The sequence below is a fragment of the Eubalaena glacialis genome, chromosome 6 (genome assembly GCF_028564815.1).
Source record: "Eubalaena glacialis isolate mEubGla1 chromosome 6, mEubGla1.1.hap2.+ XY, whole genome shotgun sequence".
Lineage (NCBI taxonomy): Eukaryota > Metazoa > Chordata > Mammalia > Artiodactyla > Balaenidae > Eubalaena > Eubalaena glacialis.
The window spans coordinates 80,810,679-80,834,568 of record NC_083721.1 but is presented as its reverse complement, the minus strand read 5'-3'; the positions used below and the strand labels follow the sequence as shown (position 1 = coordinate 80,834,568).

At 46.4% G+C, this 23,890-nt stretch overlaps 1 protein-coding gene and 1 pseudogene across 6 annotated transcripts in view; one reads left to right on the top strand and one right to left on the bottom strand.

The window, feature by feature from the left end:
- Positions 1–3,156: 3,156 nt before the first annotated feature.
- The window catches only part of LPP (LIM domain containing preferred translocation partner in lipoma), a 693,922-nt gene continuing 673,188 nt past the window's right edge, over positions 3,157–23,890 (top strand). For 2 of the 6 annotated variants that reach the window (XM_061194355.1, XM_061194351.1), the window contains exons 1-2: positions 3,157–3,300; positions 9,904–10,164. The gene's annotated coding sequence lies outside the window, so the exon portion shown is untranslated. Of the gene's footprint in view, positions 3,301–3,435; positions 3,465–9,903; positions 10,165–10,461; positions 10,510–23,890 lie in introns of those variants that run through there. The other 4 variants (XM_061194353.1, XM_061194348.1, XM_061194349.1 and 1 more) reach the window with 3 other exon arrangements.
- Positions 12,351–12,764, bottom strand: LOC133092993 (large ribosomal subunit protein eL28-like; annotated as a pseudogene).

Sequence of the window (23,890 nt, the reverse complement as noted above, 5' to 3'; positions counted from 1 at the left end):
CCAGGTGTACGGAGAAAAAAGAGAGCTCCCGGGAGAAAGAAGAACCCGTATAAAGGCAGAGAAGCAGGGTTAGTTAAGGTGTTTGAGAAACCACCAGGCCTCCGATTGGCTGGAGGGTTCAGGACTGGCAGACATGAGGCTGAAGAGCTATGCAACCTACACTGAGGAGTTTGGCCTGATGGGTTTTAACCTGGGGAGAGGCCACATAGGGGAGGTATTTACCTTCCATTTTCAATGTCCCTGTTCTTATTATTTCTCCAGTAGCCTCTTCATATCTTTTCCTCTTGGTCAGCCATGGCAGATTATGAGTTCTGCACATTGGAATGTTCAATCTGAGACCAGATGGCCACTCAGCAGTGGGTAAGGGAAGAGTCAGGCTGCCTGGGCTCAGTGGGGCGTCTCAGTTTAACCGGGTACTAGCTCTGTGTTAAGAACAGGCTACTTAACCTCCTTGGGCTAGAGAAAATAATAATGCCAACCTCAGAAGGGTTTTCTGAGGGTTAAGTGAAATGCAGATGAAAAATCCTTAGAATATTGCCGGGCATATATGAGGACAGAGAAAGGACTGACAAGAGCTACACAAAGGCCTTGGGGAAAGGGATTGTCATGGATGCAAGCAAATGGTGGGAACACAGCCTAGCATTGTTCAGTCTTTGGTGTCATCACTGGCAATCCTCCAGTCACATGCCCTCCGCCCCACCTGAAATTCCGTGCTTCTTTTAGTCTCTGAATTGGTAAACCTGTATTTCTCTAGCATTGAGTCTGCAGATTCACACAGCCTTCCCTTCTTTCCCAAGTCCCTGCACGCAGCAGGTTTTAATACGGTTGTTGAGAAAAGTGTGAATACAAAAGAAACCAGATCAGCAAATGAGGAGGCTTTTGATTTGGGTTTGCGCTGATGACAACACTGCATGCGGTTCGCCAAGCATCCAATTTATGACTTTGCCTCTTACACTCCTGGTGAGTGCCTCCTGAGTAGAAATTGTCTTTTGTGATTAACTTTATATAATGCTTGTGCTAACTCTAGGCCCACCTGAGCAATTCATAAATATTTCAGGAGGAGAGACACAGTGATCTTCCCCAACACACTCATACAACAGTTTCAACATAATTAGGAGCATTTCTGGATCTAACACTGCACTCTTACAATGTGTATGGTGAAGGAAATGAATGCTAATTATACGTTATTAAATCTTATTAATCCTCATTAGAATCCTATTATTCTTTATAAGTGGGTTACTGGGGAAGAAAAAAAAAGAAGCACTGGTCAAGTCCCGTTATGTCCAATGGGGAATGGGTGAATCTATTCTTAGTTTGTGTGATACCAGGAGTTTTTCATGTTAAACAGTAGCACTCAGAATGTGGGTTTGCTGAAATGTTGAGAACAGAGTAAGTGAATTGTGGTGTAATAGAATGATCTTTTTAAAGCCCCATAATAAAATCTCTTTAAGAGCTCGTTTCCTATTTCAAACTACATTAGTTGCAAAGACAAAAATATTTCATTATTGCATGGAATAGGTACCCTTGACCTTACCTCTACTACTATCTTCATATTTTTTGTATGAGTAGATGAGAAACTGAGAGCAAGAGAGATGGAGTAATTTGGACCCAAGAATGTCTGGATTCAAAGACTTCACACTAAGAAGATGCTCGATAAATGGTAAGTGCAGAAATGTGTTTCAGCGTTTAATTCTTGGTCAAAAAGAATCCCACCAAATCCCAAAAGAACCAAGTTTTGGAGGTTTCATGAATTAGTAACTCACAGTGTACTCTCAACATTCATTAACAGAAATTAGGAGGTCAGGGCCTCCTTGTTGGGTGGAAAAATCATGGGATTAGTCAGGTGACCTGGCTGGGGGGAGGTGGGTTCAGGTGCTTGTTGCTTATTTTGTGTTGGGTAAGTCATTTTACCTTTTTACCTCAAATGTAAACGATGGACTATAATCTGTCCTAACAAGAAGATCTAATAAACCAGTGAGAAAGTGCTTTTATGATGTGCTGAGGTGAGGACGTCAGTAGGATAGAAATACAAGGAAACAGTCTCCAGCCTTGGAGTGCCTTCCAGGCAATGGCTGCTGCACATTTTAACCCCCTGACACAGTAATTGGTGGGTCCCCGGGTTGCTCACATTTACAACCGTCTGAGGAAAAAAAGTCCCACTCAAACCTTCCAAGAACAGGCTTGCCTTTATTCAAACCCGTTCACCCAGTTCGCAGATTTTTTTTGAAGCTGAAAGCACAGAATATGCTTTCTGGGCTTCCGGCAGGGCTGTGAAGTGAACTCCAGGGTTTCGTTTATTTGAGCACCGGATAGAGGGAGTTGCCTTGAAGCAACTGATTGGCATGGCTATCCAGGGCTCACTGGCAATTAGAACCTTCCAGGAACTGACTCCCTCCGGGGCCCAGGGAAGCTCTGAATCTCTTCCCACGGTGGTCCTCGTTGCCCGCTGACATCTAGCCTGGTTCACTGCTCCGCGGGAAAGAGGGAGTCAGGACTCTGCCTGGAGACAGGAACACAGCTGGGAGGCCGAGCATCCGGGTCCCGCGCCAGGATCTGTGGCGGGCATGACCTTGTAGGAGTCATTTCTCTTCGGAGAGCTCCAGTTTTCCCATGTGTGAAGTGGACGGGTTGGAAGTTGGTCTGGGCCAGCTCTGAACCTTGCTGGGAATCCGGGGCGGGGCTCACGAGGAAGATCTCGGAAGGGGATTCCACGGCAGGATCTCGTCTGCTCAGATTCAGCCCCCTAATCTGGCGCCCTAACAGTGGACGCAGGTTCCCCCATTTTTTCGGCAACCCCTCGCCCCGGCCGCTTCCTCCTTCTACGTCTCCTTCCTCTTCCTCCAGTGCAGGCAAAACCTCCACACCTCCCTTTCCCTTCCTCCTTTGCAGTCTCCCCGCATCCCCGCGTCTTCCCTTCCTCCCAGGAAATCAACTGTCGTCAGCGCGCCCACCTTGGGGCAAGGCCACGGCCCGCGGCGGGCGCCCCCTCCCCCGGCGGCGAGCGCGGCGCGGCGGCCCCGCGGGCACCCGCCTTCCCATACCTTACATGGACAAATGCGTGCAGGCAAAGTCAGGAATTCAGGCCCCTGACGTCAGCCTGCAGCTCTCAGGGCACCGCACGGGAGACCGAGGGGAGGGGGTGGGGACGGTGGGGAGGAAGGAGGGGGAAAGGCACCAACCAGCAGCCGCTCCAGCCCTGCCGAAGTTTCACTTTTTGTCTGTGGGTTCGCTCCCGGGCCCTGCGCGAGCTTTCCTGGGATAAGTAGCTTTAGCGAGCGGGGGAGAGCCGGGCGCTGCAAGGTAAGGGCTGGCTGCGCGGCCGGGGGCGCGGGGCGCGGTGCGGGGCGCGGGGCCCGGCCTGGGGACAATGGGAGGGGGAGTGCCTGGGCACCTCCTCCTTCTCCGCTGCCTCCGCCTCCAGCCGCCGCCGCCGCCGCCGCTGCCCTGGCCGCCTCCTCCCCGAGGTATTTGTTGCAAATCCTCCTTCCTTCCCCCCACCCTCCGCCCGCGGGCGCCTCGGGAACCCCCAGCCCTCCCCGAGCGCGAGCGCCTCCGGGGTGGCAGGAGCGCGGGGCGCAGGGCGCCGAGCGCGCGCCCGGGCCGGGCCGCAGGGCCCGCGGTGCGGAAGTGCCGGCCGCAGCGCGATCATGGGGTGCACGCGTGGGGTAGGGGGACCCCGAGTTTTTCGGGAAGCGTCGACCAGGGGCTGGGCGCGGGTGGAGGCCTTCCCTGCGCGCCCCCTGCCCGGGCTTTTCAGGGCTCCCAGGGGGCGGGGCCACACCCAGCAGCTCCGAGCTTTCGCGGAATCACAGTTGTCACAGTGGAAGGGGCCTAGGAGCCCTCACATGAAGTTCCCCCATTTTCCAGCTGGGGCAACTGAGGCCCAGGGAGGAGGAGAGCCTCCCCAAAGTCGCTCACTAGAGGCTGAGCCATAATTAAAATAAATGGCTCCCGACTCCTAGTTCCTTTTCTCCAAGCAGTTTTCCAGCGCCCACTGTGAGCCCGCACTGTGCTGGGTTGTTGGGTCAGATGCATTTAGGGCCCTGACTCTGCCCTCAGGGAGCGCACAGTCAACCCGAGGAGCCAAACGTGACCCAAGGTGGAAGGTGCTAAGTGCTGGGGAAAAGGCAAGGGTAAAATTTCAAGGAGCTCAGAGAAAAGTGTTTGGCTTCCTCGTTCCTCAGGAAGCATCAGAGGCTTTTGAAGGATGGGGGGTTTTCTGAAGCCAGCCAGGCACAAGGAGCGAGGCCTTGTGCGGGAGGCAACCGCAGAGCAGAGAAGACTCAATAAAATGTGGAGAGTGGGGATGGAGCTGCAACTGTTACTGTGCTGGGAGCACGGGGTTGGGAGGCATGGGTACAGGAGATAATCAGTGGAATTGGGCCTGAGGGGTGTCTTTGGGACTTTGAGGTGCTGGGGGAGCTGAAAGAGCTTTGTGGCTTCCCTTCCCTTCCCAGTGATCCAATGTCTGCTCGCCCTCAACACAAAATGCAAAAATTTAGGTTCACGTTTGAGCTGCTTTTCTAGGACCAGACTCGCTTAACCTTGTGTCCAATCCCGTCTCTCTTGCCACCTCCTCCCCCTTTTCTAGTGCTTGCTTACCAATAAAACTCATTCTCACGAAGGTGTTAGTGACTTGGCAATGGCTTACCTCCCCCAGCACAAGAGCATTTTAAGAAAGCCTTTAAGCGGAAGGAGAGAAAACAGCTAACACTCGCCTCTCCCCTGCATCCTCACCCTCCCTGCCCTTACAGATAGGGAAACATAAATAAAAGCCCAGAGAAGATGGGTGCCAGTTCTAAAGCCTACAGTGAATAATGGTAGCCGGTGGGAGGCCAGAACTTCCAGTAGGGTTCTCTGTACCCCATGACCAGCCTTCTTCCTTTCAGGGTCTCTGCCTGCACCAGGCTCAGTCAAAAGGAAGAATGTGTATCTTTTTTTTTTTAATCTCAGTATAAGAATACACTTTTTATTTTTATTTATTTTTTATACAGCAGGTTCTTATTAGTCATCCATTTTATACACATCAGTGTATACATGTCAATCCCATCGCCCAATTCATCACACCACCACCCCCCCTGCCCCCCGCCGCTTTCCCCCCTTGGTATCCATACATTTGTTCTCTACATCTGTGTCTCAATTTCTGCCCTGCAAACCGTTTCACCTGTACCATTTTTCTAGGTTCCACATATATGCGTTAATATACGGTATTTGTTTTTCTCTTTCTGATTTACTTCACTCCGTGTGACAGTCTCTAGGTGCAAGAATGTGTATCTTGCATTTAATTTTTGCAAGGCAGTCCCCCAACACCAACACCCAGGCCTTCAGAGTCTAGAGTGTAGACTCTAGATGCGAGATAGGTAGTCAGGGTTAGCTGTATGAATGGTAGGGGTGCACGCCTGGGGCCTTTGGGTCAGGCAGCTGCCCAGGGTCATGCTCCTTGTAAGCAGCGGGCAGGCCTAGCCGGCTTTGGGGATTGACAGAAGGAGGAGAAATAGCTGTGGAGCTGGTTACTATGATTGGGACTGACTGAGTAGGACCCTTCTTCGAGTGACATATACCAGTGGACAGTCAGTTCCAGGCAGTGGGAGGTGGGAAAGGAGGCTTCATTATGAAGGTCCTTAAAAATGCCAGGCATGGATATGACTTGAAGTGATCATTCGAGGGTTTTGAGCAGGCCGGGACACAAGTGAGAGGAGAGGAACTGGCATTGGGAGGCCTTCTGCTGCCTATTCCAGTGAGAGAGGCCATAATCTGGCCTAAGAATATTATCGGTGGGGTGTTGCTCATTTACCCCACGTATATTACTGAGTGTCTGTTATGTGCCATTGGCAAAGATGAAAATTTTACGGCAGGTTCCTTATTTTATTGAGGCATATAAATTGTACATTGTATGTATTGAGGCATATAAAAAGTATACTTTTTCCCATTTTAATATCACTGAAATTGGGTTGTCTTATAATCGCAGATGTGTCATAGTTGAGGGGCTCTTCATTCTAAGTTGATAGTGGTACATCTTACCCTTGATGGTTAAGAGTTGATAAAATTTGTTGATCATACCCTTTATGAATGTACAGTGCTTTGCACTTTATAAAAGTTTTCCATCAGATATTCCATTTGAATCTCAAAAATCCCCTGAGCATTGGGCCTGGTGATCCTGTCATCTCGATTTTACCTCTTGCCCAAGGTCACAGAGCTAATTAGAAATGTGCTCAAAATGACAGCCTAGAACTTTGACTCTTGATGTTCATATGTGACTTTACCCTGCTGTGGAACTAGCATGGGTTCATTAGGAATGGGAAGAGTCAAATTGAATTTGATTTCAGAACTATGGCTGAAGATGCTGGAATGATGGTGGTTTTTTTTTCTGGGGGGGTGGTTTGACCAAGGGCAGAATGTAACTCATGAGGACTGGGAGGATCCCTTAGCCCAGAGATTTGCTGCATTAAATAGAAAATGGGCAGGGAGATAGAAGATGCCAGGTAACATAATAAAACCAGAGGACAGAGCACGCTGCTGTTTTTACACAGAAAGGAGAGGAGCGGTGGATGAAGCATGCAGGTTCTGGAGCCTGCCTTCTGTGAAGCAGGAACTGGCTAGCCTGGGAGTGCAAAGATGGGGAGGACACGGTCCCTGTTCTTGGGGAGCACGTGTGTGTGTGTGTGTGTGTGTGGTGCTGTTCGAGGGGTATGTTTCTGCTGCACTGAGGTGATCCCACCTCAGGGAAGCTACCAGAGGGAGCAGTGTCTGAAGAGAGTCTTTAGGGTTATATAGGAATCGCCCAAGTGGAAGAAGAACAGGTAAGGGCTGAACCTGTTAGGCATATGCAGACAAATGTAGGGAAGGAGGAGCATGGTGGTTGAGGCTGGTTTTGGCATGGCCAGCATGAACAGGGTGGTGGGAAATGGGAAAAGGGAGGACTCTCATTCTTTGCTAAGTAGATTTAAATTTATCTTGTGGGCTATAGGGGCCATTAAAGGCTTCTCTAGAGATTTGCACGAAAACAAGGCTGGGCAAGGGCTCTGGAAGCATCTGTGGAATTAGGTATTGGGATGCTAACCGCAGGAAGAAGAGTAACATATTTAGTAAGTGGTTGAGTGGAGCTGAGACTTTGACCCTGGGCAGTAATTAGGAGTCCTAGCTCAGCGTGTGCATTGCTGGGTGGGGACTTTTCCTGGATAATGGCATTGGAAGGCAGCACCCAGCTGGAAGAAGTCGAGGCGAGGAAAGGGGAGGTAAAGGTGTGATGCATGCAGGAAGCTTATCTGGGTGGAAATCCACGGGCTTGAAGGTGTGTGTGAAGCAGAGGTGGGGAAGGGAAGAAGGAATGGAATCGTGATGTGAGAGTCTGCTCTAGATGGCTTGGATGCGTGGAGGAAATGGCAGTGCCTTCTTAATGCAAGTCATAGAAATGGGAAAGGACACTGATGCATTGATGAGGACCTCACCTCTCCTGACTTTCTACAAATAGGGTGGGTGGCTGGCCAGGGGGTTAATGGGATTCATGCTTGGAAGCAGGTAAACCACAAAATTGAGGCTAGAAAATGTTTATCTTTCCATCCTTCTTTCTTAATAATAATAACATAATTTAAAAAATTTGAGTACTTACCGTGTACTTATATAATTCTCATACTGATTCATTAAAGTAGGTTTTATGATTATCAATCTCATTTTGCAGATGAGAAAATGAGTTTGGTTACATAAGGTTACACAACTACTAAGTGAAATGGCCGAGTTTAGAACCTTTCCCTGATCTTCACCACTCTCTCTGTGCCCACAGAAGGAAAAGTGAAAATTGTCGATGAAAATTAATCAGTCAATCTAAAAAAGAACTGGAAAATTTTATTCGATCCAAATTTGAGCATTATAACCCGGGAAGAGCATCTCAGAACGCTCTGAGAACTGTTCTGCCTGTTAGAAGTCAAGGCACGGTTATATAAGCTTTTTGAGACAGAGGGCTGTACATCACATGATGTATTGATATTATCAACAGTTTACTTAATGCAGATCTAAGCATCATCCTGGTGGGTCATGTGACCCCTACAACATCAAGAAGGAATGTTATTAAGGCGTTGTCTGGTTGATGCTAGGAGCAAGTTGCTCTTGACGGATGAGCAGGTATTCCTGCCACTGGGGGAGGTCTGGTCGAATCGTAATGCAGATACGCGATGCTCAGTGTGGGGAGAGAGGGGGCCAAAGGGCAGGGAAGCATTTTTATGTTTAAATTTTCTTGCCTTGCCATAAAATATGAATTTTATTTCACAAAGTCACCACTGTCTTTCAATGTTCTTCCTCAGAATTTAACTCAGTACCCATTCCTTGGGCCCCAGCAGGACCATAATCCAGGGTTTCCCTGGGCAAGCAGGCTTTTCACTTCCATACTGGTGCTGCTTCAGCCCGGTCTCTCTTGAGATGCTGCCATTCCCTCTTCCCTTTGGGTGTCTTCTCTCTGCACAGCTAACTGGAGAGGACAGAGCTTCTCTAGCAAACATCTGCTTCCTCCCCCAACATTGCCTTCTCCCCAGTCTCTTGGAGTAATAAGGATTTGAGGTACCCCACAGAGAGGCAGTTGGGGAAATAGGATAACAAAGTAGGGGAGTGATGGAGGGTCTTGATCTCAGTCATTGCCCTTGATCTATGGCTCCTGGGACAATGTTCTCTGGAGTCGAGCCAGATAGCTCCTGTTGGATCCCGCCCTTCCCTAGGTCATGCAGACCTCTTCCTCCAAGAAGGCTTTCTGGCTCAGGACTCTGAGGGATCAACTAAGGTCCCTTCTGTGACCTACCCACCTCAGGTGGGTTATTTGCATTTTGATAACTTACAGGTAAGATATTTTCAGGGGCGAGAAGACAGATCCTAGGAATGGCACCCAGCAAAGTAAATAAGACCTTGGCTTTCTCGTCTTTGAATACCTCTCATCTCTGGTACCTTGAAGATGTTCAGTAACTGCTTGTTTACTCATTTAGAATGAGTAACATTTACTGATACAATGTAAGCATGGATCATGCTTCACCACATATATTTGCTTGACTTTGCTCTCCCCTCCACTTTAAAATAAGTGGCAGGAGTTTCGCAAGGATGCCTACTTTGTTAAGGGCCATGTTCCCCAGTCCAGAGGAGTGCCTGGTACAGCATAGGCACTCTGGAACTGTTTGTTAGGTGAAGAAAGGGATTAGCTTAGTTTACTGCAACCACAAGATAGCAATAATGGGGGAAAGGAACTTTTTACTGACTGAGAAGTTTGGGCCTGTGGGGTCCCAGGACTGGATTGAGTCCCCACGATGCTGTGAAGCCGCCACAGGTGGTACTGGGCAGTCCCACCATCAGGGTCAAGATTAGGGGGCGGGAGTGTAGAACTGAGTGTCTAAACTAACTAGCCACCCCAAGAGTAAGTGTGATTCAAACTGTGCTTTCCCTTCTCCCTCACAGCCAGGTGGTTGTGTTGTCTTTGAACATTCTGCTGTTTTCATGTCCATGCCTTTGCTTATGCTGTTTTCTCTACCTGGAGTTCCAGGCCTCTCTGCGTGTTGTAAACCTATGATTTTTTTTTTTTTTTAACATCTTTATTGAAGTATAATTGCTTTACAATGGTGTGTTAGTTTCTGCTTTATAACAAAGTGAATCAGTTATACATATACATATGTTCCCATATCTCTTCCCTCTTGCATCTCCCTCCCTCCCACCCTCCCCATCCCACCCCTCTAGGTGGTCACAAAGCACGGAGCTGATCTCCCTGTGCTATGCGGCTGCTTCCCACTAGCTATCTATTGTACATTTAAACCTATGATTTTTTAAGTTCAAGGCGAAAACCCACCTTGTGCCATGAAGCCATTCCCAGACTCTTAGCCCCCTTATACCCCACTTATATGTGTGATCACATGCATCTCTGTCTCTTGTGTTCAGTTCAGCACATCATTCGGGTCCTGAGTGATTACCCCATGCCAGACAGAAATGCTGGAAACTGATCTTACAAAGACAGCTAAGGCTCTGTCTTCAAGGATCTTCATTCCAGCCTAGGAGACAGACTGAAATAGAACATGGGAAGGCCCTACTAGACTGATGAACAAAGAAATAATGGGAGCAGTAAGAAACGGCTGACTGACTACCTGGAAGAACAGGAAAAAATGATCATGGAGAAGAAGACATTGGGTTGGGTTTTGAAGGGTGAGTAGGGGTTCTTATGGTGGACAGAGGTGGAAGAGCTTTCTGGGCAGAGAGACCTTGATATATAGGCACAAGCCTGAGGCCTAAGAGTGTTTGGGGGGTGTGTTTGGAGATCACTGATAAAGATGGGGCTGGCCAGGGAGGATTAGAGGGTAAAGGGCTGGCAGCTTGAGCTAAGGATGATGGCAGCGGTGGTGGTGGGTAGGGAGCAGGAGAGCTTTTGTTACTTTTTGAGCAAAGGAGGGTGTCGTTGGGTCTGTGTTTCAGAGAACTCTGGTGGCGGAGTGATCGCAGTTCTGGGCCAGAGGCGGGGACACCGCTTAGGAGGCTGCTGAAATGTTCCAGGTCAGGAAACACCGGCCTGCACCAGGTCAGCAGAGTAGAGAGGGAAAAAGTTGTTTACTGTTAGAATCTTATCAGGCAGCTTAGTTCCTATTCTTGTCCTTCCAATTATTTGCCAGCTTATCAGCCTTGACTGGAAAAACTATTTTATCGGCACCAAAGCTTGTAGGCAGTGGAAGCAGCAGGCTGGCAGCCAGTTCATGCCTTAGAATTGTGGGCTGGGGCCTTGGTGGCCAGAGTGACCTGATTCCTCCTTTTGCTGGTGAGGAAACCGAGGCCCCAGGGAAAGGACGGAAGTGCTCAGTCACACCCTTGTCTGCTGAGCTGGAGTTGGGTGTGGCCCTTACTCCATTTCCTGCCCTCTTCTCTCTGCTGAGCCTGGCTGGACACATTCCTTCCCCACCCCACGCCCAGGGGCTTTGCTTGGGAGAATTTGGGAGGGACTATTACTTGGAGATCATTGTTAGCGGGCTTGAACCTTGTTCTTTGCACTTTGAAAACAAAGTGATTAAGAACGTTCAGTTTCAGTCTAGGAGTGCTTTGGGGGTTTCTTTCTTTTTCTGCTATTTATTCCTGTCGCTTGTTTGCCGGAACCAAGCTTCCGCATGATAACTTTAAGGTTCCTTGCCTGTGGCGGCCCCCACCCTCATTCCCCTTTTATTTTTACTTATTTTTGCTTGCCTAAAGGTTTTCAGGTTGCCAGCATTAGATCCCTTACAGGGTAGATCCTGCTGTTTTTTCTTTCCGTCTTAAAATCTGCCCATCACAACCCATCTCATAGAACCCATTAGCGTTTCATAGCCTTTGTAGCACTTTTTATGTGGCGAATGCATTTTACCGTTGTTTTTATTACTTAGCTCCCAATTGCCATCCAAGAGATGGGTCAGCAGGATCAATCTTGTTCAGGGGTGAAGGAACTTCCCCTGCGGCGCTTAAGTGGTAGAGTGAGAATCAGACTCCCAGCTCTAAAGCTCCTGTCTTGCTCCTAACTTCACTTCTGCTGGTGAGCAGGAGATAATTGATGTGAAAGTCCTTAGCAAGCCCTATATACAGGTGAGAAACTGTTATTATTTCATGTTGTGCTAATTGGTAGCATTAGCTGCCCCTGTCTGTGAGTTTGGAAGGCACCTGAGAATCTGGTTGGAGACCCCAGAGCCCTGAGGACCTGGGCTTCAGATGCTATCATTTCAGCAGTACCATCAACAACTGGGTTTTTGGTGTAAGAAAACAAAGACCTGTGTTTGAGCCACACATTAGCCCTGTGATCTTAAGCAAGTTCCAGAACATTCCTGAGCCTCAGTTACTTCGATTATAGATCATATGATCTATCCCAATGCGTCTGTGAGAACCAGACATTTCCCTGACAGTGCTTTATACACGGTCGTATAGTGTGCTACGTGGCCATGCAGTGGGTACACGTGGCTAATTCTTGCTGCCCAGCAAGGTGTCTAGCCCACAGGAATGGCACCTTGTCCTTCTAGAGGAGATTGTGGGATTTAGACCCAGGCAGCTCCAAGTTCAAGTCTTAGCCGTGCGACTTCACGGAGGGTGCTCCCTGGGGTGGTCACGGGCGACCTGGTGTACTGACTTACTCATTTTTAGACTTCTTATTCATGAGGGCATCACTGTTGACAACAGTCACTTTGCGAAGTGGGGCGAGTGCCACAGACGTTCACAGGCATTTCCAGGCTGTGCAGAGGGATGGTTTGTCACCAGTGAATGGCTGTCCAGTGTTTCTTCTTCTCCGTTGTGATCCTCCAACTCTCTCTTGGTTTTTTAATTTTTTAAATTTATTTTCATTTGAGAAAAATCGGCTGACATCTTTATTGTTTTGGGGAAGGGGGTCATTCAGGAGCTCTTGGTGGGCAGGTCTGCTTCCTCTTCACCGTCACGGGCTTCTGGCAGCGCAGGATGGCGCTGGCTCTGCAGGTGGCGGCCAGGCGCCAATCCGTGCGGTGCTTGTTCTTTTGGATCACGTGCCGGATGCTGCTGAGGGTGGCCCGCGCGTTCTTGTTGATGGTGGTCCGCACATAGGTGGCTGGCTTTCGCGGGCCGGATCACCGCTTCATCACTACCACGACCCCTTTGCTATCTGCCGCCGGCTTCACACCCACAGTCTTGCGGTGAATGAGCCCGTTGTGGCGGAAGGAGTTGCGGGCCTTTAGGTTACTGGGTTTGGTGCTGTACGTCTGCTTGTTCCTCTTGATCAAGAAGCTGGAGCAGTTCCGGACGACCAGCCATTGCAGGCGCGCGGACATGGTGGCAGCTCCTCTGGTTGCAGAGGCTGGAAAGAGGCAGGCGGGGGGCGGGGCCTCTCTGGGGTTTGGTTTGCGCTGTGTTTGTGCTCTGCTTCTACTGCAGTCGTTGCTTCTTTCTCGACCTCCCATCGAAGCCCCCTGTAGTTCCCATGGAAAGCTGGTGCTGAGGGGGTGGTTCCAGGCCTTCCTCAGAAACTTGTATGGGAACCTTTCACGGGGCAGGTAAGCAAGAGGGTCAGGACAGGGCAGAGTTGTTTCAGTGTCCTTCAAGAAGTGTGCTTTGGCCTCATTCCATCCCCACAATGGGCACTTTTTCCGCTGCAGCCGTGGTCGGCATTCCTTAGTCACTCAGGCCATCAACCAGCAGCTTCGGAGAAGATGGCCGTGGGCGTGTGTAGTGCGAATTCCTTGGCATTTTCAGGAGACCGCTTTTTGGGCGTTAAGGGAATCCTGTCTTTAATGTTAGTGTCGGTTTCCTTGTCTGTAAAAATGGCTGTAGCAACAGTACTTGATGCAGAGGTAGAGGGACCATACTTTCTGGTTTTGCCAGGACAGCCCTGGTTTATGCCTGTGTCCTGGTGTAGTATATAGAGCGTCCCCTTCCACTCTCAGAGGTATTCTGATTGGAGGTCACCCTACTTGTTAGTACTGAGTGAGGTTGTGTAAGTCAGGGGTCCCCAATGCCCGGGCCGTGGACCGGTACCGGTCAGCCGCCTCTTAGAAACCGGGCCCACAGCGGGAGGTGAGCGACGGGCCAGGGAGTGAAGCTTCATCAGCGGCTCCCCATCGCTCACGTTACCGCCTGAACCAACACCGCCCCCCCCCCCCCCGCCCCGTCCGTGTAAAAATTGTCTTCCAGGAAACCAGTCCCTGGTGCCAAAAAGGTTGGGGACCGCTGGTATAAGTAATATGTATAAGACCAGGACTAAAGTAAAATGTCAACGAATGTCTACTGCTTTTGTCAGAGGAGATGCTAGGTGCTCAAGAAATGTTTGTTCAGTGAACTACTTTTTTTAAATAAATTTATTTATTTATTTATTTATTTTTGGCTGTGTTGGGTCTTCGTTTCTGTGCGAGGGCTTTCTCTAGTTGTGGCAAGCGGGGGCCACTCTTCATCGCGGTGCGCGGGCCTCTCACTATCGCGGCCTCTCTCGTTGCGGAGCACAGGCTCCAGACGCGCAGGCTCAGTAGTTGTGGCTCACGGGCCCAGTTGCTCCGCGGCATGTGGGATCCTCCCAGACCAGGGCTCGAACCCGTGTCCCCTGCATTGGCAGGCAGATTCTCAACCACTGCGCCACCAGGGAAGCCCAGTGAACTACTTTTATAAAGGTAAAGTTTGAGGATGTTTGAAGGGAATGTCTAGCTTGTAGGCAGTTAGAGTTTATTAGGTTGATAAAAATGTGTTAGTACCTGTTTAGAATATAAAAAAACGCCAGGAGAGCGGTATGGATGGAGGGCTTATTGAGTTCTCTGGAACGTGCGCGGAAGCTTGTTGGAAGGGCTGGGCCTTAGATTAAACATGGAAGGACAGGAAGGCTTAGTCCAGGGTGTGATGGGGCAGCTAAATTGCTCTGGCTACTTATAGTTAAGAAATAAGATTGAATCTCTGTCCATGTGTGTATTTTATATATTTATTTCTGGCCACACCACGCGTGGGATCGTAGTTCCCCGACCAGGGATTGAACCTGGGCCCTCTGCAGTGGAAGCGCAGAGTCCTAACTACTGGACCACCAGGGAAGTCCCCATGTGTGTAATTTAGCTGGGTTTTTAAATCTATTATTTTCTAGCCGATGGCTCATCTTGATAAAAATCTTTAACTGTAACTATGGCAGCTTAATGCGGTACCAAGTTCTGTGCCAAGAGGTCACCAGAGTAACTTATACTTATTCTTCTAATGAGTTTTCAAAGAATATGGTTCTTGTTTAGTTCCCAGGAAGAAAAAAAAAAAACAGAAATAAAAAAAACTTAGTTGGCACCTAGAGCTTCTGTCTTGTTTGATATGAAAATGAATCATTTTCAGGAACTGGAGGAGGGAGTTGCCACCCAGAGGGCAGGGTGTGCCCTGATTTCATGAGAAAGGCAAATTCTGAAGTGACCTGGAGGGTAAGCGGCACCTTTTCTTAGAATGAGGTGAAAGGCAGGTCAGCTTTCCTGTAGTCTGGTTGTTTCCAAACTGGACTTCTCTTCTTGGCTGCAGCAGCTTCACTTCAAAGGAGACTATGAGGGTTCCAGTAATGACAGCTGGACAGGACCCTCCAGATACATCTGTCCATCGATCTGATATGTTTGTGTGTTCATTCATTCCACACCAGGTGCCAGGTGTACCTGTGAATGAATGAGTGAAACTCTAGTCTGGGCTTGGGGGCTGGAAACATGAATGCTGTGCCATCCCTGCCTCCAGAGGTCATTTAAATAATCAAGAGAGGATGTAAAAGTATATGGAAAAAATATCTGGTGACTCTAATTGAATGGCGACTAACTCTAGGGACCCTGGGGAAACTTCACAGATAAAAAGACTATCATTTGATTGGGCCTTGAAGGATGAGTGGGGATTTGTCTAGTGGGCTAGAGGAGGAGGGGGGTCATTGAGCAAGGGAAATAACACGAACAGGTGAGAAAGTGCATGGCACCTTGGAAAACTGGAGTCATTGGGGATGGGCTGCGGAGTAGAGAGGCCATGGAAATGAGGGTGCAGGGGTGGGCTGGGACGCGGATTGACAAAGGTCTTGATTGCTGACTGAGGACTTGAGACTGCGCTGTGAAAGGAGCATCACGTAGGGAAGGGAGATGATTGGATCTGTGCTTTAGAAAAGTGATGGGTTACAGATGGTTGGAGGGGCCTGGTACTGGAGATGGTGAGATGTGCTGCTGTAGTCCAGGCACCAGATAAATGGAAGCTGAAATGAGGTTGAGGCATTGGCTATGAGGGACCGTTCACAGGTGGTATAGAGGTCACCCAATCTCCTCATTTAAACAAGAGGAAGCCCAGGCCCTGAGCGGGTAACACATACAGAGTCCACAGCCCTGGCTCCATCATAACCCCCAGGTGATCCATCCTCTGCCCAGGGTAACAGGTGCCTAGTTGCTGAGATAGCCGTTTGTCAAGAGGAAGATCTCCATCACTTTTTATCTTTTAAGAATTCCATGGAATCTCTTAACTCTGAATGAAATTGGCTCTTTCTCGAGTTATTGAATCTGTGATCACTGGAGATATTCAAGCAGTGGCTGATTGGGATGTTACAGTGAAAACTCAGGCAATGGTTGAAGACTTGGTCTAGAACATCTTTGAGGTCTATTAACCCTGACTCTTTTTTTTTAATTCATTCCTTCCTACCTCCTTCCCTCCTTCCCTTCCTTCCTTCCTTGGAGAAGATACTTATAACAGCCTTACCTGGGGTTCCTCTATCCATTTGGCTCCTCAGGATGATTTTAGCCAAATTGGACAAAAGGCAGAGAGAGTTAAAAATGGATGATTAGGCACTAAGAATGGTGGGCCATAGTTCATGCAGAGTCGTGAGGGAATAACCATTTGGGGGACAGTAAGTTAATACTCCCCAGGGAGACCTTTGTGACCTAGGCCAGCCTGCATGATCCTGATCAAAATGGAATCCACCATACAGTTAATGATGCTTTCGACCAATCGGCATTTTTATAGTGCTTTACAGTTAATCATGTGTTTTCCTACAAATTACAGGTAAATCCTCACAATAGTCCTGTGAGCAGTTATTATTATTGTTCAAGTTTTACTATCAAGAACGTGAGGCTGAGAAAGATTCAATGACTTGCTCAGGGCCCCAGCTAGCCGGATGTTGAACCAGGACTTCAACTTGAGGTTTTTATTTGCACAATTTTAGATTCCTCCTATTCCCAGCCTGCACAGATCCCCGAGACAGGCTCTAGCTTTATTCCTATTGATAACCTTAAATCCATTGTGGATCCTGATATAAGGTAAGGATTTAATCAGTGCTTGCTGAATGAACATGTGAAAGAATAATATAAATGAAGTAATAAATGACAACTTGAGTTTTAAGAATATCTTTAGTAATAAAAAAACCTAATTGAGCTCCTCTAAACATTAATTAATCTGTTATCAAAAGACCATGAGAAAGAACTCATTTAGAATACATTTACTCAACTTCATTAAAAAAAAAAAAAAAAAAACACCAGAAAAGCTCCCACCAAAACTCTTTTACCTGAATACCTCTCTCTGATCTTTTAGGGGACCATAACCCTGACCTTAACCCCCCCAAAGGGCATGTCCACTTCTCTGTTTGTGTACAATGTTTACTTCCACTTAATATTATTACAAGAAAAGCTCTTTCTTCTTTTGGCCTGGTCTTTATCTTTTTTATAAATGTATTTTATTTTATTTATTTATTTATTTTTGGCTGCGTTGGGTCTTCGTTGCTGCGCTCAGGCTTTTCTCTGGTTGCGGCGAGCGGGGGCTACTTTTCGTTGCGGTGCGCAGGCTTCTCATTGCGGTGGCTTCTCTTGTTGCGGAGCTTGGGCTCTAGGCGCTCAAGCTTCAGTAGTCATGCGGCACGTGGGCTTAGTTGCTTCGCGGCATGTGGGATCTTCCCAGACCAGGGCTCGAACCCGTGTGCCCTACATTGGCAGGCGGACTCTTAACCACTGCGCCACCAGGGAAGCCCTATATTTATCTTTTATATAACTAAAGATTTGTTGAAATTGACATTAGCCATGTGGACACTAGGATAGTTTTTAGTTTTTAAAGAAATTTAATACAATTCAATATGTTAAAACATGCCTTGTAAACATCAGTGGACAAATAAATAGCTTTTACGTCCTTCTAAATTATTTCCTGAAGACAGTGATTTCTTTGGCACTTCCACTTTCCCGCACACTGGTTACCATTTTGTCCCTTATGTTTTGTGGTTATGTGACTATGTATCTTATCTCCTCAGGGATGTAGGAGAAAATGCACGTATGGCTGGAGAGTCAGACAGGTTTGGGTTCAAATCACGGCACTGTATCTTGATAGTTATATAATCATACTGGTTACTTAGCCTCTGTGAACCTCCAGCTGGTCGTCTGTGAAAGAGGATAATAGTGCCTTCCATGTAATGTCATTGTGGAAGGGATTCTGTGGTCAGGGTAGGAAAGCACTGAAACCTGCCATGTGATCTGCTGAAAAATGCTATCTCTTCCCTCTTTTCTCTCTTGTCACCCACCAGATGATAAGACAGCCAAGATCCTTTCCCTTGTATTTCCCCATAGAGTATGACCCATAGCAGGTAGACCTTAAATACATGTTTATCAGCTGGCTAAATAAGTTTTAAGTTCTTTCAAAGGAGAATTATAGGCACAAAGTACTGAATAGTTCTGTTACTTTTCGTGCTGGCTGCTATTCAGCCTCCAGAAAGACTGTACTAATTTGCAGAGTCATTAGCAATGGGTGAATCTACAGGTTTCCCCATGTCTTCCCTAGAATTTAATTTTATAACTTTACATTTGTCTCTGCTAAATTAATATGTAGGAAATCATATTTCATTATTGTTTCAATTTGCATTCCTTTAATTACTGCTAAATTAATATGTAGGAAATCATATTTCATTATTGTTTCAATTTGCATTCCTTTAATTACTGAAAAAATATCCTGAGAAGTGGTTTAGAGTATGTGTGTCCCCGTGCGTGAATTCTCAAATGGCAATATTTAAAAATGGTCTGGGCTGGAGAAGGTTCATATGAAAGGGCTAAAAATGTTTAGTGTTTTGAGTTGCCTAAACTTTAGTTTATGTATTCATTCATTCAGTCACTCAATGTTTATTGACCACCTGCTATGTGCCAGACACTCTTCCAGGGGCTATGCATACCACAAAGAAAAAAATAAGTGAGTAAAGTCAGTGATCTCCACTCCAACCTCCTCATGTAATATGTGTGGTGGCTGAGATCTAGAAAAAAGAGATTAATTACCAAAGTCATTCAGCTTGTTCAGTAGCAGAGCCAACCATTTCTTTGAACAGTAATTGTGATTTCGTATGTTTTGTATCAGTAGCCTTTTAAGCCTTGGAAATATCCTGGAAATTGCAGAATTGTGATATCTAGACAACACCTCCGAACTGTATCTACATTGAGAAAGCAGAGTCCGGATTTTTGATTTAGAAAATATGATCACCCGGTTCTTCAGTCTCATATATAACTCCTTCCTAGAGCTCTTTGCCTCTTACATTTACATTCATTCTTAAATGAGCACACTTATTATTATTTATTTTTTTAAACATTTTTTTCGATGTGGACCATTTTTAAAGTCTTTATTGAATTTGTTACAATATTGCTTCTGTTTTATGTTTTGGTTTTTTGGCCGTGAGGCATGTGGGATCTTAGCTCCCCGACTAGGGATCGAACCTGCACCCCCTGCATTGGAAGGCGAAGTCTTAACCACTGGACCACCAGAGAAGTCCCCAGCATACTTATTATTAAAATAGGACTAGAAAACAAAATTACCCCATCTAAGCCATTTAGACCAACTGTGAACCTTTTTGGACATGTTTTTGGTAAATGGGAAGAAGGTGACATATTTCTCTATCAAATAAAGTAGTCAATTTAGTTTTAATAAGGCAGTTATCTTCAGGTAATAAAAATTCAACTAACTTGCCATAACTATCTTGTTTAAAGTCAATTAAGAGCCTCATATACCTTACTTGCTGGGTAAAATTTAATAGAACTTCAGTTAAGCATTTATTGCTTATTTAATTCAAAATTACGTTAATCACCACAGTTGGTAACAACCACTGAGTATTAATTAACATTCAGCAAACTATCTTATGAAGTCTAAATTAGATACAAACAGGTCTTGTTTATCCCCATCAGTTTGCAAACACCATTTCCCCACCTCCCACCCCAAAGGGCCTTTGGTTTTCCCTTGGCTTTCCTCTTCTGATTTGTCATCTTCATTTTCATCTGCTTGACACCCAACTTGGGTGAAGGAGGAGGAGAAGAGGTAGGAGGCTTGGGGCGCAGCTGAGAAATTTTTCTGTTCCATTCCATTGCATTCCACTCCATTGCATTCCGTTGCATTCCATTCTTCAAGAATTGTTGAACACATTCTCTGTGTAAGACATTCTTTTGAACACTTAGGAAGATACAGAGGAGGTCATGTTGACATACTTGGTTTTATTTTCTCATCTTAGAAATGAGAGGACTGGATTTAGTGCATTCATTGAACACATATTTTTTGGCCTACAGCTTGTAAGACACTCTGCTGGGTGTCAGAGATACCATGATGATTTAGACAAGGTCCTTGCTGTTAAGGAAGACATGTAGTCTAGTATGAGACGAGCAGTAGTGGAAATATTGGATAAGGTGCTCCTGTAGAAGCTCTGAGGTCCCTTAGTGTTCTATGAGAAAAGGTCTTGTAGCCAAGAAAGTTTGGCAGGTTAAACAAAATTAAATGGGTATCTTTAATGTGGGACTTTTCTGAATCTTTAGGAGACTGATGTGCATTGTGACTTCCCAGGAGGTTTGTTCTCAAAGTTTTAGATCCTAGACTCTCTGCATCACCAACCTTCACCCCGCCCCCGGATGCTTCTTGGTCTTAGTCTTCCAATGTGCTTTGGGAAAAGCCACTGTGAGCCATGGTTCCTGTCTCTCAGCATCTCAGCCTAGCAGGGGTACTCAGGCATGCACCCTAGTAACCCATACAGGGTTGGAAGTTCTAATTTGTATGAAAGGTGTGCAGAAAAAAGTGGGTGATTTCAGACATAGGGACTTTTGGCTGGGGTTGAAGGTGTGAAATCAGAGCAAACTTTCCTCATAGAGGAGAGTTGGGCTTGTGAGAGAGACACAGTTTGTGTAAGTGGAGAGGCCCGGAGGATTGCTGAAGAGTCATCGGGAACAGAACAATTGTGAAATTCTGACATGGCTGATTTGGTTGGGACACCCCAGCGTATGGATACAACTTAGACCAATTTTTGTTATAGCCTAAATCTGGAGAGGTAAGAGGCGGCAGATTTTTTGGTGCAGAACTGTTTGCTCTTTAGGCCTTGTTCCACCGAGTGACTGCCCATCTGCGGGAGTGATCCCTTCTGTAAGGCATCCTGACACCGTCTGGGGCAGAGCCTCTGCCTTGTGAAGAGGCGTCTCTGCTTCTTCATTGACAGCTTCAGTCTGGCAGGTCCGGTTTCCATTTGCCTCATCACATCCCACACTCTCCACCTTTCGTTCCAACCTAGCATCCCTTCTTCTGATGAGTCACCTGTGTCTGCATTTTTCATTCTTATCCATCTGTATCATCCTCTCCATCCGAGGCAAGCTACCCTTTATATTCTTCCTGACAAGTCATTTACTTCACTTGAAATAGTGCTACGAATTTTCTCCTCTCTAGGAGCAACCAGCAGATGGAACATGCTGGATGAAGTAGAGGATAATCTACAGATCTGGTCCTCCATAGCAGGGGAGATTTGCCCTCAGTTTGGGTTCTTTCAGTACCCACCTTGTTAACCATGTCTGTACGGAAGGGAGCACAGGCAAAGGAATGGGGAAATCTGGGTTCTGTTTCTGGGCACGAGTTTTTCCCCTGTCTGAGCCTCAGTTTATCCATCTGTGAAATGTTAGGTGTAGGCTCAGTGTGCTCTCAGGGTCCTTTCAACTAAACATGTTGAGTGTTAGCATTTGCTAATTCAACATTTGCTGGAGTCAGTCTGGGCTGTTTGATGAGACGTATTTTGGAGCCTGGAAATGGGCAATGGGCAGAGCTCTATGTCCATACATGGGAGGTGTGGTTCTCCTATGCCCAGCCTCCAACTGGATTCATTTTCCTTATATTGCCTGTTACTTTTTAGTCATACCTCCTTCTCCTCTGCCACTCAAGCTTACCTATTCTTTGCCAACACTCTCCCTGCTGTAAATGTTCCTCTCCTGTTGCCCAACTGGATAGCCAGCCTCGCCTTAGATTCCTTTTTCCCTTCTGGCTCTGCCCATGGAGGATGTCCACTCTGGAACCTTCTAAAGACAAATGACTACCGTGGTGGGGCAGATTGGGGAATGGCGGTCCTGGCCAGCTGCAGATCTTTTCAGGAGACTATCTGTTCTTCAGAACTGTTTCTCTATTGAACAAATACTCTTCAATGAATGAGAACAGTCTTGCCTGGAGGGAGCCCACAGTGGCAGTGAGAAGCTTTCTGACGTCTCGTTGACACTGGATGGAAAGCACAGTGAGTGAGGAACATTGTACATTGGAGAGGAAGGTTTTTTGCTTTCTAGAACTGGGCGATGCACTGATAGGTCCTCGGCATGGACTCTTAAGCATCTAGGAAAACTAATCACTTGGAAAGCTGAAGCTTGTTTTGCAGACCTTGAAAAGGCAGCCTGCATGTTTCATTTCACCATCTACCTGGACAGACACTTTAGGGATGAAAATGTCAGCAGGCAGCCTGGCAAGTGACACACCACAGGCCATAACATGGGCTGGTAGTGCAAATCATCAAGAATGATGTGTCAGGGAGCACAAGACACAACACAGGCCCAGAGATGTCATTCACATGTGGAGTCGCCATTGGTAATGGCAGTGAGGTTTGGTTCTGCTCCAGGAAAGATTTTCCAAAGTTAGGAATTTACCTTGAGAATCCTTTGGCTTCCTCTTCTTTGTATTAAACATAACCCTCACCTCTTGGTCTTTGTGATTAGTTCTTTGGGTTTTCCCAGTTATATAGGCCTACTTGAAAAAAATCCAGAAACATTTTGAAAGCTTTGATCTGTGTAGCGCTTTAAGAGCATGGCCTTTGGAGCTAGGCTGCATCCTGGCTCTACCATTACTACTTTGACTTGTTACTCAGTCTCTTTAGGATTTTGTTGCCTTATCCACAGAATGGGAATAAGAAAATTACCCATCTCCTTGTTGTGAGGATCAAGTGAACTATGTCAAGCCTTTAGAACAGAGCCTGACACATGCCAAATATCCATTAAATATTGGCTGCTATTATTATGTGCTAGCCTTATAAAGTCAGCAAATTGTGATTTGGAAAAGATATTAGAGATGAATGAGGTTTTGTGGGTTCTTTTTTCTTGTTTTTTTGTTTTTGTTTTTTGCCTTTTTAAATAAACTTCATTTTGGAATAGTTTTAGGTTTACAGAATAGTTGTAAAGATTGTACAGAGAATTTCCATACACCCCTTACTCAATTTCTCTCATTTTTGACATCTTACATTAGCATGGTACATTTGTCAAAACTAAGAAACTGACGTTGGTACATGGCTATTAACTAAACTATAGACTATTTAGATTTCACCAGTTTTTCCAGTAATGTCCTCTTTCTTTTTTGCAGGATACAACCCAGGGTACCACATTGCATTTAGTTGATATCTCCCTTGCCTAGAGTGGCTCTAAAACTTTCATTTTTTTTTTAATAGTTAGGGAGGGATTCTTTATAGAAAAGCCTATTACAACAAGTAATGCTGAAGGAATAAACTGGAGCAGCTGTGGATGAAATGGGGCAGGACGTACCCGCCTTTCTTGCCCTTCCCTGCTTTTTCTATTTGAAGAGGCTCTGGTAAAGCCGGGCTTAAGTGTCAGGGCTTAAGTATCACCATAATCCAGTCTCCTTGTTTTCATGGGAGGAGACTGAGGCCCCTGAATGGGGAGTGATGATGCTGCGTGAAACTGGAAGCCCAGAGAAGGTCAAAAAAGGATCATGGAAATATCCCGATCTTGTCTCTGTTGTTGAATGGATGAGTGAGCAACAGTCAGGGAGTCTGGAAGATCTGGGTTTGGATCCAGGCTCTTCCACTATATGCCTCAGTTGTTCTTATCTGTAAAGTGTGTTCAGCGGTCAGTGATACCTCACAGTACTTAATACTCACAAAGTACCACCATTTACCTTGTGAAAGTTACATGAGCCAAGATGCTTACTTTTAGTATAGCCTGAAACGTAGTAGGTTCTCAGTAAATGTTTGAAAAAAAGAAGCTTTGAAAATTAGGAAACTTTATCATTAGAACTGATTTCAAGAAGATGGGGACAAATTGATACAAAACCAAAACTAGTCATTCATAAGGAAATCTGAGACACTCAGAAATGGAACCAGTGTTTGAGTTGCTGATAAGTGGGGTATATACTGTCTGCTTTTATTCTTGGAGGATTTTATCATATAATACAACATTATGTTGCAGTC